At 45.7% G+C, this 15,107-nt stretch overlaps 1 protein-coding gene across 2 annotated transcripts in view; it reads left to right on the top strand.

Moving 5' to 3' along the window:
• The window catches only part of TBRG4 (transforming growth factor beta regulator 4), an 81,665-nt gene that overhangs the window by 24,216 nt on the left and 42,342 nt on the right, over positions 1–15,107 (top strand). The window lies entirely within an intron of this gene.

The following is a 15,107-nucleotide window of genomic DNA, read 5'->3' on the forward strand; positions in this document are numbered from 1 at the left end:
CCACTTGAGAAAAGCTGCAACGCCTTTGGAGCGTGGAAAGTAGTGAGGAACAGTTCCAAACAAAAGCAAAGGTGAGCTGCGGATGGTAACATGCCAAAGATTCTCAACAAAAGCAAAGATAGTAGTCCAAAAATGCTGTACCTGAGGACAAGTCCAAAACATGTGTCCCAAACTGGCTTCTGGAGCCTGACAGCGAAGGCAGGCTGCGTGTAAATGAAAGCGAGCCAAATAAGCCCTTTTAGGAGAGATATATAAACGAAATATCAATTTAAAATGTTGTTCCCAAAAGGTGGTATATTTGCGAAATGCTGGCAGACGTCGGACAGCCTGAAGAAGTATGTCCGAAGGCAAGTCTACAGCAAGATCGCAAGACCAAGCATCTCGCAGCCGAGAATGGTCAAACAAAGGGCATTCATCTTTCAAGTGGCGATGATGGAGATTCAATAAGCCCAAACCACCTCTATACCAGGGAGTCGCTGCCTGCTTATAAGATAAACGAGGTCTCCTACCAGCCCAAAGAAATTTCTGGACTAGTCACTCCAGTCTACGCTCATCGCGAAAAGTCAAATAAAGGGGAAGAACCTGAAAAACATAAAGCCAACAGGGAGCTAAGAGCATGTTATACAAGTGTACCCGGCCCAGAAGCGAAAAAGGAAGAGATTCCCAAAGGTACACCTTATTTTGTAAGGCCTGAAACAGCGGCGTTACAACAGCATTTAACCGGTACAGATCAGATAAATCTAGCGGAATGGTAACCCCTAAATACCGTAAAGTGGAATCAGTCCAACAAAGAGGGAAAGCACCCCTCCAGGAAGTTCGTAAGTCCGGTGGAAAAGGTAAGGCCAAGGATTTATCCGAATTAAGGGACAGCCCCGAATGAAACCCAAATTCAGAAATGAGATCCAATGCTGCCGGGAGAGAGTCTTCAGGGCGGGTAAGAATTAAGAACATATCATCTGCATACGCCAGAGTCTTAAGTTCAAAGGTGCCAACCGAGAGACCTCTGACCTCTGCGAACCCCCGAAGAGTGCATAACAAGGGTTCCAAAGAAAGAAGAAACAGAAGAGGGCAACCCTGTCGGGTTCCATGAAGAATAGGAAAAGAATCTGAGCGGGTTCGTTGACAAGCAAAGAAGCATGTGGATTAGAGTAGAGTGAACTCACAGCATCCAAAAAGAACCCTCCGAGCCCTACATACTCCAAGGTGCGAAACAAAAACGACCAGTGAATGCTATCAAACGCCTTGGATGCATCCAGGCTAACAAATAACGTTGGAATATGGCGAGATTGGCACTGGGCAAGAGCAAGAAGAACCTTACGGACATTGTGTACAGACTGGCGGCCCCTAACAAAACCAACCTGATCGTCGTGTATAAGCTGTGGTAAATGAGGAGCAAGACGATCAGCCAGCATACGTGCAAAGAGCTTTAGGTCAACATTTATTAGAGAAATGGGGCGATAGGATCCGGGCAAATCCGCATCCTTACCCGGCTTCAAGAGTAAGGTAATAAGGGCCTCATTCGCAAAGCGTGGAAAAGAACCACGGACAATTGCAGCATTAAAATATGCCAACAATGGTCTATAAAGAGAAGGAGAAAGAAGTCACCCAAGAATCCATCGGGGCCTGGAGCCCGATCAGAGCGGAGCTTTTTAATAGCAGACTCTAATTCAACCGCCCGGAACGGACTATTAAGAGAAGAAATCGCAGCCTCCGACAAACGAGGAAGTCCAGAAGAGTGAAGATAGTCCGTCACCATCTTCAGAGAAGCGTCGTCCGGAGCGTCATATAACCGACGAAAAAAGTCAAACAAAACCCCGGAGATTTCAGAAGTTTGAGACACCACCCCACCGCCCTGGGTCTGCAAAGACAAAATCGGTTTCCTCCCAGTCGTAGCGTTAACCAAACGAGCCATAAGGCGTCCGGGTTTGTTCCCATATCGATGAAAACGATGCTGATAAAAGGCTTTACTTTTTTGGAAACGAGAATGAAGAAGGGAGTTCAAGGCCACCTGAGTAGACAGATAACAGTTTCAAGTCTCCTGAGAAGGGTGAAGAGAAAAGGACCGCTTCGCCAAACGCAAGGCCCGTTCGAGAGTAACAATCCCCTGGTTAATACGCTTGGTATGAGCACACAGAAATGAAATGATATGACCTCGAATCACCGTCTTCCCAGCCTCCCAAAACAAAACAGGATCATCCATGTGAGAAGCATTGTTCGTTGAATAGTCATCCCATTGGGCCTGCAAAAAGGTACGAAATTCTGTATCCTGTGCAAGGTAGAAGGGAAACCGCCAGGACGACGTTCGGAGATACGAAGAATCCAAGAAAACATCTATCCAAATCGGGGCATGATCCGAAATAGACAGGGGTCCAATCGCAGCCGATTGAACGGAAGGAAACAGAGAGGAAGACAAGAAGATATAATCCAAGCGAGACCAAGTGCCATGAGCACGAGAAAGATGAGTGTAGTCGCGAACTTCAGGGTGCAGGAGGCGCCAAGGGTCCACAACCGAAAGAGTCACAAAAGTCCGAAAGAAGGTGACCCTTAGAACCCAAGGAAGAAACGGGAGAGCCGGATTTATCCTGATCAGGAGTCATGACCAAGTTAAAATCTCCCAGGAGAAATAGAGGATCACCAGGAAAATGAGAACAAATTTGGAGCAACCGCTGCAAGAAGACGAATTCACCAGAATTAGGGCCATAAACCACTAACAAAAGATAGGAGCGCCCTCCCAAGGTAAGGCGTAAAAGCAGGGATCGGCCATCAGACTCCTTATCTAAGACCTGGACACCAATGGGAGAAGATTTACGGACCAACACAGCAATGCCCTCATGACGGCCCGAAGAGGAAGCAAAGTACACCTCTCCCACCCAGGATCGACGCAACTTAAGATGTTCTACATCGGTCAATCTAGTTTCTTGTAAACATGCAGTATCTGACCGATAACGCTGTAGAGCAGCAATTATTTTGGATCGCTTAACAGGCGACGTAATCCCCCCTACATTCCAAGATGTAATTCTAAAAGGGGTACTCACAGCTGAGAGGCTGAAAAGATGCGAGAGAAGAAAAAGAAATCCAAAAGAAAACTACCCCAAGGGCCCAGCCTCCCCCAGAGTAGCAGTGACCGCTAAAGAAGAACAATGCAGCAAATATGGAACAAAAATCACAGCAAAATTGAGGCAAACATGTTGAAGGAGGACCCCCCACCCCCCAATACCAAAACCTCCCCAACCCAAACTGCCCCCCCACCCACCCCCCTTAGCCCCCCCCAAATCCCCCAAAAATCCCACTACAAACATACACCCCAGTCAACGGACGTGGAGTGAGAGTCACACAAAGATGGCAACAGGGCCCCCGATCCCCCCATCCCACAGAACAATGTAGAGCAAATCCCCACATACACACAAACACCAACCCATCATTACCACAACACACCAGTCCTGATCCACAGGAGCAAGAGAAAGGGAAGGCCAAGGGGAAAAGGCCCAAACAGCTCAAGAAAGGGAGACCCAAGGAAAATGAGACCCCAAAAACCCCCCCATCTCCCCCAGCAATCACACACACACCCTATCCCATGCAAAACAGTAATAGAAAGCCCTCATATACTCCACAAACATCCAAAACAAGCAACAGCATCCTCCAAATTTCTAAGCTCCCTAGCAGAGCAGCAAACAGTCCCGAGCCCTGTACAGCCATGATAAAGGAAAAATTGTTGAACTGAAAATGGGTGCAAACAGTAAACAAAATACAAAGCGCCTCAACGGCATGCAAAAAGGCTAAGGCACAGCAGAAACCTTTCCAACAATCCTAGTCCCCTAAAAGACCACAAACCCTATCCAGGGAGTCCACAGGAGGCGAGCAATGTATAGGAGGCACACAAAGTCCACCGGCAGGCCCAAATGAAGCTAGAATCGCCTGCCCGGCTCAGCATCCAGGATGTCCCAAAACACAGGGTCATTACTCCAGCGCTCCAGGGAAGGGGGACAGTACACAGGAAGGTCAGAGTCCCGACCACCGGCCAGACTATATAGGCGGGCGACAACTGTCCGCCCGGCTCAGCAACCAGGATATCCCAAGGAACAGGCCCACATCCTCAGACCCCCCGGGCAGGAGAGCATAGTACAAGAATGTGAGGAGCCAAACTTCAGGTAGGACTGCAGGGAGGACAAGAACCGGCTGCCCGGATCAACAGCGAGGATGGTCCAGAGCACAGGCTCACTTCTCCACACCCCAGGGAAGGAGGACACAGTTCAGGAATGTTAGAGACTAAGCCACAGGCAAGATTGTAACTAGGTCCCATCCAAAAATAGGCCCCAAGGAACCAAAGAAAGAACCAAAACAAACAGAGACCAGCACCAAGGCTCCCAGGGCCTCAAGGGGCTGATGATGGGCCAGATTCCCCAGGGAGGGCATCCAAATAGGCCTGCGCTTCCTCTGCAGTAGCATAGCTCTTCCAGCCGTCGGTAGTCCAAATCCTCAGGGTGGCAGGATAGGAAAGCTGGAACCGATGCTTACGTTCAAAGAGGGCCGAGCAGATCCTGGAAAACCGACGACGCCGGTCCTGCAGTGCAGGGGAGTAGTCCTGGAACAAACGGACTGTGGCCCCATCAAAAGCAAGCATGTTTCGTTTTTTCCTATAATGCCGCATCAGTTCAGCCTTATGTGCCGAATTCAACACTTTAAAGATAGTAACCCGCGCCCGGGTATGGTCGTCGGACCGCCGGCCCAGGCGGTGAGCACGCTCCTATCTAAGGGGCCCCATCCCAGCAGGGAGCGGCAGCTCAGACTGTAGCCAGGACTCCAAAGTGGTGATTAAACTGGCATCTGAGACCGTCTCAGGCAGTTCAATGAGACGCAAATTATCCCGTCTGGAGCGGTTTTCTAAATCTTCCAGCTTGTCTTCGTGCCGCCGAATCAAATCTTTCAATGAGGAGAGTTCCGCTGCCGAGGCATCGTGAGCGTCCTCCACGTGGGCTACTCGGTGCTCCAGTTCCCCGGTGCGTCTGGTGGTCTCAGTGATTGTGGATTCTAGGGAGGCCAGCTGAGAGGAGAGTTGATCGAATCGGGCATCCAACGCCCGCACCACGGAAGCTGACAAGGCTTCTATATGTGCCGCCGAAAGTGGGAGCGCGGAACCCGTCTCAGCCACCGCCGCCATCTTGGTGTCTGCACGCGAGGCTCTTACCTCCCGATCTTTAGTAACGCGGCTTGACTTCCCGCTCATAGTAGGGCTGCCCGACTGAAGAAAATGGTCCATACACCACAAAAGCACAGTGCACAGCCAAAATTGTGGAAAACCAGCAGTAAACGGGTGCAGGGGGATCTAGGGCCCCAGAGCTCGAGCAGAACACGTCTTGCCCGGCTCAGCACATCACGTGACTCCCATGGATGGTCTCTTATAAGCTTCTAGTTTCATCATCTGGTCTACTCCTGGATTTCCCGGTTCAGTCGAGTCTGGGGGCACTTAGGCTGTATGCCTGCTAGCTGTAGAGGTACACTTGTGACCCAAGGTCCCTCCCCAACCCCCATCCTGCTGCTTCCTTTATTCACCCTCCTTAACAAAAAAAGGCAAAGAAAGGAACAAGAGGTTTTCTACTGTGGTGGCTGTTCTAGGAGGAGGCTTCATTTGGCGTTGATGCCTTTTAGGCATGTTAGTCTGTTCCATGTGTCTCTAGAAGACTCTGACCTTTCCTTTTTGTTGCTCACTTGGCCTTGTGTTTAAAATTGCAGTTTGGGGGATTCCTTACTTCATGGCAGAGCCTCTCAATGCTACCACGCTTGCGGGGTGTTTGGAAATTCTCTCAGGGGTATTTTATCAAATTTGGAGACAAAGACAAAGAAGTGCAAACACCTCCACAACAGACCTCCACCTCCTCACTGACAGTCGGAGTGATCCCCATCACTGCATATGTTTTCTCCATTCCGACACCCTCTTGCACCTAAGTCTCAGACACCTTGATGTCATTCTGTTAGAGCCGACTGTACTTTGTCCACATTGGTACTAGCACTTTTGCTACAGGAACAGCTAAAAGCGCTGTTGCAGCAGGAGTTGGCATACTTACTGTAGTCTGAATGCATCAGGCCTTGGCCCAGCCTGTTATAAGGCAACAAAAGTCTACTTTTGAACCTCCACTGCCTCGATGTCGATCTTCATCATGATGTCGAGCTTTGACACCTAGACTTAGATCTTCTCTTCACAGTCTTGTCACTATATGCCTCCTCTCAGCACTTTCTCACTCGAGGCACTCTCGATGCATCACTCCTCTACATTCTCCCTAATGCTCTATGTCACCAGAAGACATCATGTTGAAGACTCGACTCTGATCTCTCCATCAACTCATCTGAGGTCAACATTTCTGCTGTGGAGTGTTATTGAATTGCATCAGATCCTTCACCTCCTGAAAATCTTTCTTTTACAGCTTAAGAACCAAAACAAGAAGGCTAGAAAGACTCTGAAGGAAGCACTATACCACCTGGAGAAGGGATATAAAACAATGCAAGCTAACCACAACAGAAGCAAGAAAAGCATACTATGATAGCTCATTAATGAAACTCCTCCAAGAGTCTTGTTAAGATTTTTCATATTTTTAATCTCTACCAAACATCCAATATCACCTTACATGAACCATATGAAACCAATCTGGCAAACTACTTTCAGGAAAAGATCAGGATAGTTGGAAAGACATTTACACATTCCTTGGTCAACAGATAGATCCAGTAAATGTCGGTGAGTAAGAAGGAATACTGACCAACAGAAACTGGAATGAATTCCCCCCTATAACTCTTGTGAGATCTCAGATCTGCTGAGGAGACTCTCAAAAAAATTCTGTTTGGACATCTTCCCAGCCAATATGCTAGAGCAGTGGTTCCCAACCCTGTCCTGGAAGACCACTAGCTAGTCAGGTTTTCAGGATAGTCCTAATGAATATGCATAGGTTAGATTTGCATGCCTGTCACCTCCATTATATGGAAATATCTCATGCATATTACGGCTATCTTGAAAACCTGACTTGCTAGTGGTCTTCCAGGACAGAGTTGGAAACCACTGTGCTAGAGCATTGCACCTCCGGGATTTCTACGATGGCTGACAAACTTCGTAAACATATGCTTGGGTAGAGGTATATATCCTAAATCCTAATATCAGCCATTGCACTGACCCCTATACCTAAGGCATTGGAATTAGACCTATCCAGAGCTGGAAACTTCAAGCTAGTGGCAGGGATATCATGGCTTGCAAAACTGCTAGAATTCTGTGCCAATATACAACTGTCAGACTTCTTAAACCATACTGATGGATTTCACAGTTCACAACATGGGATCAGAGAGTTGCATAGTATAGAATCATTACTGCTTGAATTGACGTTGAAGGCAAAATTGTATTTATGCACGGATAGACAATCTGTGTTGCTACAGTTTGACATTTCTGCTGCATTTGATGTGGTAGACCACTCTACTGCTACTAAAGTTGAATGAATTAGGCATACAGGGATTAGTCCTAAAATGGATTGCAGAATTGTTAAGAAATAGGAACCTACGAGGTAAGAAAAGGAAATAAGAGGTCCCAAAAATAAACTTCTGCGAAGTGCCTTAGGGTTTCCCTGCTGTCTTCCGCCTTGTTCAACATTTACTTAAGAGCCTTGGCAAAAGATTCTCCTCCCCTCAAATCTACACATTTTCTTATGCAAACAATATTTCCCTACTTTGTGTAGCAGAGATACTTTTTTAGATCTACAATACCTAATGAGCACTATAGAGGACCTCAGCACATGGACACAAAAGAACTTCCTTAAACTTAATAAACAGAAGACCAAAGTGCTTTGGTTTGGAGACTATAACTTGTTACCATGCACAGATCTGGTTCTGTCTACTGGTAAGATCCTCAAAATTGAAAAATGAACTTGAAAATACTAGGCATTATCCTTGACTCCCAACTAACCTTTGAAAATCAAACCAACTCCCTGGTCAAAAATTCTTCAGGCTAAGACAACCAAGAACAATATGATCGCTTCTGAGCCAGGCTGATTTTAGAACTCTTGCACAGGCTATCTTGCTACCATGCCTGGATTACTGTAATTCCTTGTGCTATGTCATCACTGAGAAGGAACAGAAGATTGCAACTATTCCAGTCCACTCAGACTGCTGCCTGTTGTTTGGGATTTGAATGTTCTTTGTGCTGATGAAACCTCTTGTCTGCTTCACTGAAACATCTCACCTGGAAAGTGATTTTTCTCATTGCACTTACCTCTGTGTGTCGAGTCAGCAAATTGAAAGCACTAGTCTCAAATCCATCCTATACCAGATTCTACCACAATAGGTTTATCCTGTATTCATCTGAAGTTTCTGCCAAAGGTGGTCTTTGAATTCCAGCTCAACCAGCCCATTGTTTTGCCTGTTTTTTTTTCCAAAACCATATGATCATCCTGAAGAGTCAACTCTCCACACTCTGGACTATAAAAGAGCTCTTGCCTTCTACCTGGATTGCATCAAACCAACTTAACTATTTGTCTCCTTTGACCCTAACGAACTGGGAGTTCCAGTTACTAAGTGGACTCTCTCAGGCTGGGCTGATGCTGGACGGCCATGTCATTGCTCATAGAGTACGAGCTATGGCCACTTCTATTTCCCATTTGTGCTCCACTCCCATTGGGGACATCTGTAAAGCGGCCACTTGGTCCTCAGTCCACATATTTACTTTTCATTACTGCTTAGATCAGCATTCTGGATGAGACAGTTAGTTTGGTCAGGCAGTTCTCAAAAATTTATTCTCTCTTTAGGCAGTTCTCAAAAATTTATTCTCTCTTTAGAAGCCATCTTCCCTCCATCTAAAGGGATTTCACCAGCTTCATGACAGTTATATTTAACCCTTTTCCTAGAGACATGTGCCTAGCAGCTTGGAAGTCCTATATGTGAGAATAAACTGCCTTCTTGTCCTCGGAGAAAGCATAGTTATTCACCTGTAGCAGGAGTCCTCTGAGGACAGCATGCAGATATTCTCACAACTCGCCCACCTCCCCTAGCTGGCTTCTTGGCTTTTGGATGGAACAGAGGTTCCCTTGAACTGACATTGGGCATGAAGGCACATGCGGTATGGGTAGTAGTAAAGATTTTAAAGTACGTGGTCGTGCTGAGCTCTGTGAATGATATTGCCCTTATGTGAGAATATCTGCCTGCTGTCCTTGGAGAACATCTTCTACAGGTGAGTAACTGTGCTGTACTTGCATGTGGACCAAAACAGTCCTCTTATGACTCAGCTATCTGGTTTAATCTAGAGCACATGGCAGCCAAAGCCAAATTCTAAAAATATAGTAACTTAGTAAATGACGATAGATTATCTGTGTGGTCCATTGTCTAACCCAACAGTCTCGCACCTCATTAAGGAGAAGAAAAAAGCATTTCTTTCCTACAAACGTACGCAGAGAAGAGAAACTAAAGTAGAATATAAGACCAGATCTGCAGCGGTCAAAACAGCAGTTAGGGAGGCCAAACTTCGAGTGGAAGAAACTCTGGCAAAAAACATTAAAAAAGGGGACAAATCCTTCTTTAGGTATATCAGTGATAGGAAAAGGAACACAGACGGTATAGTACGCCTTAGACAACCGGACGGAAACTACACGGTGGCGGATTCAGAAAAAGCAGAACTACTAAATGAATATTTCTGCTCAGTCTTCACCTGCGAAGCACCGGGACACGGACCACAGTTGATGATAAAACAAGACGTGGATGACCCGTTTCAGAATTTTGAGTTCACACCTGGGGACGTTTACAACAAACTGGCAAGGCTAAAGGTAAACAAGGCCATGGGACCGGACAATTTACACCCAAGAGTGCTCAGAGAATTGAGAGACGTTCTGGCAGAACCGTTGGCAGTGCTCTTCAATCTCTCACTAAGTACGGGGAAAGTTTCGTTAGACTGGAAAACAGCCAACGTCGTTCCTCTACATAAAAAGGGTTGCAAGGCTGAGGCTGCAAACTATAGACCGGTAAGCCTCACCTCAATAGTGTGTAAACTCATGGAAACACTAATTAAGTATAAATTAGATACGATCCTGAACGAGGGAAATCTCCGGGATCCCAGCCAACATGGATTCACCAAGGGTAGGTCATGCCAGTCAAATCTAATCAGCTTCTTTGACTGGGTAACAAGAAGACTGGACTCGGGAGAGTCCTTGGACGTCGTGTACCTGGACTTCAGCAAAGCGTTCGACAGCGTCCCACACCGCAGGCTGCTGAACAAGATGAAATCGATGGGATTAGGAGAGACTCTAACTGCATGGGTTAAAGATTGGCTTAATGGCAGACTTCAGAGGGTGGTAGTTAACGGTACCCTCTCTAAAATGTCGGAGGTGACTAGCGGAGTGCCACAGGGTTCGGTCCTGGGCCCACTCCTCTTCAACATATTCATTGGGGATCTGACTCAAGGGCTTCAAGGCAAGGTAACCTTATTCGCTGATGATGCCAAACTATGCAATATAGTAAACTGCTATAATCTACAGGATGCTATAGAGCAAGACCTGCGTACTTTAGAAAGTTGGTCCTTGATATGGCAGCTGGGCTTCAACGCCAAGAAATGTAAGGTCATGCATCTCGGTAATGGAAATCCTTGCAGAACTTACACCCTGAATGGAGAAACTTTAACCAGGACTACGGCAGAACGAGACTTAGGAGTAATCATCAGTGCTGACATGAAAGCAGCCACTCAAGTGGAGAAGGCTTCATCTAAAGCATGGTAGATGATAGGTTGTATCAAGAGAAGCTTCGTCAACAGGAAACCTGAAGTCATGATGCCATTATACAGAGCCATGGTGAGACCTCATCTGGAGTACTGTGTGCAATTCTGGAGGCCACATTACCGTAAGGATGTGCTCATAATTGAGTCGGTTCAGCAGATGGCCACCAGGATGGTCTCGGGGCTAAAGGGTCTCCTGTACGAGGAAAGACTGAGCAAATTGCAGCTCTACACTCTTGAAGAGCGTAGGGAGAGGGGAGACATGATTGAGACATTTAAGTACATCACGGGACGGGTCGAGGTGGAAGATGATATCTTTCTTCTCAGGGGACCCTCGACCACAAGAGGACATCCGCTCAAACTCAGGGGAGGGAAGTTTCGTGGAGACGCCAGGAAGTACTTCTTCACGGAGAGAGTGATCGAGCATTGGAACAAGCTTCCAGTGCAGGTGGTCGAGGCACGCAGCATCCCAGACTTCAAGAACAAATGGGATACCCATGTGGGATCCCTACGAGGTCATGCCAAGGGATAGGGTCACTAGGACTTGAATGAGCGGGTCAGTAGAGTGACAGTATAATTACAATTATACTTAAGGGGTCGGAAGACTTAAGAGGGTGGGTAAATAGTGTGGGCAGACTTGATGGGCTATATAGCCCTTATCTGCCATCATCTTTCTATGTTTCTATATTCATTTTCAAGGAAATGTTGAAGCAATAAACCAGTAATTCATTTTACTTGCTATATCCCAATATAAGAGGTCTTCCTCCCCCACCCCCAAGATAGGTTAGACCTATACTCAGATGATTTGACTGTAGAAGTCTGTCTGGCATCAGCTACATTGCCCCACTTCTGGAGTTGCCATCAAAACTTACTCCAGCCTCTCACGATCCATCTTGCCATATATGGGACACAGACCATAGAAGTCCGTCTCGTATTGTCTTCACTTCCCTCTGCTGGGGCTTCCATTTTAAGCACCACTCCTGCACGTTATAAATTGTTATAGTTTTTGATCTGTTGAGTTTTTTGTTTCAATGCTATCTTTCTATTTAGGGATCCTTTTTGTCTTTCCCACACATTTTTAAATTCTGTCACTGTTTTATGCCTTCACCTCTACAGGGAGGGCATTCCAGGCATCCACTACCCTTTCGGAGAAGTATTTTCTGAAGTTACTCTTAAGTCTACCACCCTGTAACCTCATATTATGTCCTCTAGTTTTACCTCTTCTTTGTCTCTGGAATAGATTTGTTTGTAGATTAATTCCCTTTTAAGTATTTAAACATCTGTATCGTATCTCCTCAATCCCTTCTTTCCTCCAGGGTATACATATTCAGGTATTCAAGCATCTTCTTGCCTCTCAGCGTAATCCTGATATAGTTTTCATTGCCTTCCTTTGGACTGCTTCAAGTCATCTTATATCCTTAGCAAGGTGCTTCCTCCAGAACTGAACACAGTATTCCAAGTGGAGCCTTGCCAACAACTTATACATGGACATCAACACTTTCTTTTTCTGCTGGGGATTCCTCTCTCTATGTAGCCCAGTATCCTTCAAATTATTTTGCAGCATTGAGATTCTCGGACACTATCACGTCAAAGTCCCTTTCCCTATCCGTGTATATCAGCTTCTCACCCCTAAGCATATACAGCTCTGTATTTTTACTCGCCAAATGTATCACTCTGCATTAAATTTTAACTGCCAGATATTAGACCATTCTTCCACCATTTGCAGATCTCTTCTCATGTTTTCTATTCCCTCCGGCATGTCTACTTTGTGTCAAATCTTTGTGTCATCTGCAAAAAAGACACACTTTTCATTCTAATCCTTCAGAAATATCACACACAAAAATATATTGAACAGAATGGGCTCCAATATTGATCCTTGAGGCACACCACTACTCACCTTTTTTTCCTTTGAGCAAACTCCATTCACTAACACTCTGTCTGTCCGTCAACCAATTTCTAATCTAGATCTCCACTTTGGGTCCCAACTTCAGCCCACTAAGTTTATTGATGATCCTTCTATGAGGAATTGTATCAAAGGCTTTGCTGAAATCCAGGTAAACTATATGTAGCACAAGTCCTCTATCCAGTTCTCTGGTCACACAATCAAAGAAATCAATTAATTTGGCATGATTTCTCCTTAGTGAAACCATGCTGTCTTGGATCTTGTAATCCACTGGATTCCAGATAGTTCACTATTATTTCCTTCAGAGCTTCTATTATCTTTCCAATCACCAAAGTGAGGTTTACTGACCTGTAGTTTCTGACTTCTGCTCCGTTTTCACTTTTGTGAAGAAGAACCACATTTGCTCTTCTTTAATCCCACAGAACCTCTCCCGTCTCCAAGGATTTATTAAACAAATCTGCAAGAGGTCCTGCAAGAACTTCTCCAAGTTCCCTCAAAGCCCAGGATGGATCTCATCTGGTCCCATGACTTTGTCTGCTTCTAGTTTTCCCAGTTGTTCATAAACACTCTTCTGTAAATAGTGATATCTACTCCATATACACTTCTCCCTCCATATTCGCGGTGATAGGGGATTAACAGACCTGCAAATACAGAAAAACTGCGAATAACTTTCTCATATGTTATTTGCGGTTTTCTATTAAAAACTCTCGAATATGATAAAACCACGAATAACATATGAGAAAGTTATTTGCTTCCACCCCCTGCCTGCCCGGTTCTCTCCTTAACCTGTCCCATCTACAGAGCAGGGGAGAGAGCCAACTCCCTTTGCGTTGCTCCAACCCCTCCCACCCCACCAAGCCGCCGCTCTTACTTCCGGGTGGCAGTCTTTGCCCTGTTACTGAGATTCAAAGTAATGCCCGGGTCTCTCCTTAACCCTGGCCCTGTCTAAAGAGCAGGGGAGAGAGAGAAGCCTACTGCCAACTCCCGTCGTATCGCTCCAACCGCTCCCTCCCCCACCAAGCCTTGCCTCCGGGTCCACCTCGCGCCCAGCCCGTCTCTTCTCCTCAGAGCTGTGGACCCAAATTCTCATTAGCATTCCAGTGGCCAATAGGAACTCGAGGGGGTGGCGGTGGGTCCCGGTGGAGATGATGTAATTTGGGGAGAGGAGCCAGAAAGCAAAAAAACTGCGAATAATCGAAATCGCGAGTGCAGAAACCGTGAATATGGAGGGAGAAGTGTACACCTTTGTCAGCCAACCAAAGTCCTTCTCCAGACTTCTGTGAACACAACAGAAATATTTGTTTAGCACGTTTTCTTTTTCTTCACTAAGTTTCTAGTTCTCAGCATCTTTTAGTCTCACAATTCCATTTCTACTCTTCCTCCTTCTTCAATATACCTGAAAAAAGTCTTGTCTCCTCTTTTTGCTGTGAACCGCCCAGAACTTCTGGTTGGGCGGTAAATAAGAAAATAAATTATTATTTTTCCACCTATGCTTTCTCCAGTTGTATTTCTCTCTTTTTTGAGTTTTATCTGGTATTCTCTTCCATGTTTCTTTTCTCATGTTCTTTTGTATTCCTTGAATGCTGCCTCTGGGTGGGCTTAGGCTCCGTAGGTGTGGCCTGAAGCCCTACCTCAGCCCTCCTGTGGCAAGCGAAGAAATAGTCATGTTTTCAATCTTTCCAAAGGTATGAATATCTCACTGTAATCTAGATTAGTTTATTTGACGGTTGCATGGCAATGTTGCCTTGCTAATGAAAGGAAATTGAGTGGTCCAGTAATGCTGCAGATTCAGAGTGGCTGCACACCCTCAGCAGCTCTCCTGTCCACTACCTGCAGTTTTATCTGTGAAAATGGAGGGTTGGAAAGCAGCTGGTCCTTATCCTCCCCATTCTCTGCTTCCATAATCCATTGCTGTTTATTGTCTCTAAACATCCTGTGACAGCTTTGGGTGTTATCTAAGCGTGCACAGTTTAAATGTATGGCTTTATATCAAAGTATGTACATTTGAAACTTCCAACTGGGAATAAAATTAGAAAATAGCTATGATATAACAATCCTCATTTTTCAAAAGAGGGTTATTTCGGAAAAAAAAAATAATTGTGGGAGACAAGACTATCATTGGACAAAGCAGCTGGCAATCTGGGCAGGGGGAATCCTTTTAATAGAAACATGATGGCAGATAAAGGCCAAATGGCCCATCCAGTCCACCCATCCGCATTATCCATTATCTCTTCCTCCCTTTAAGAGATCCCACTTGATTATCCCAGGCTTTCTTGAAATCGGACACAGTCTTTGTCTCCACTACCTCTACCGAGAGACTGTTCCACGTATCTACCACCCTTTCTGTAATAAAGTATTTCTTTAGATTGAGCTTGTCAACTGTTAACTTCATCCTATGCCCAAGTTCACTATGATCAACTCAACTAAAACAACCTGTCCTCTCCTACCCCTACACACCTCTCCTACCACACAGATTTC

This window comes from Geotrypetes seraphini, chromosome 2, assembly GCF_902459505.1.
Source record: "Geotrypetes seraphini chromosome 2, aGeoSer1.1, whole genome shotgun sequence".
NCBI lineage: Eukaryota > Metazoa > Chordata > Amphibia > Gymnophiona > Dermophiidae > Geotrypetes > Geotrypetes seraphini.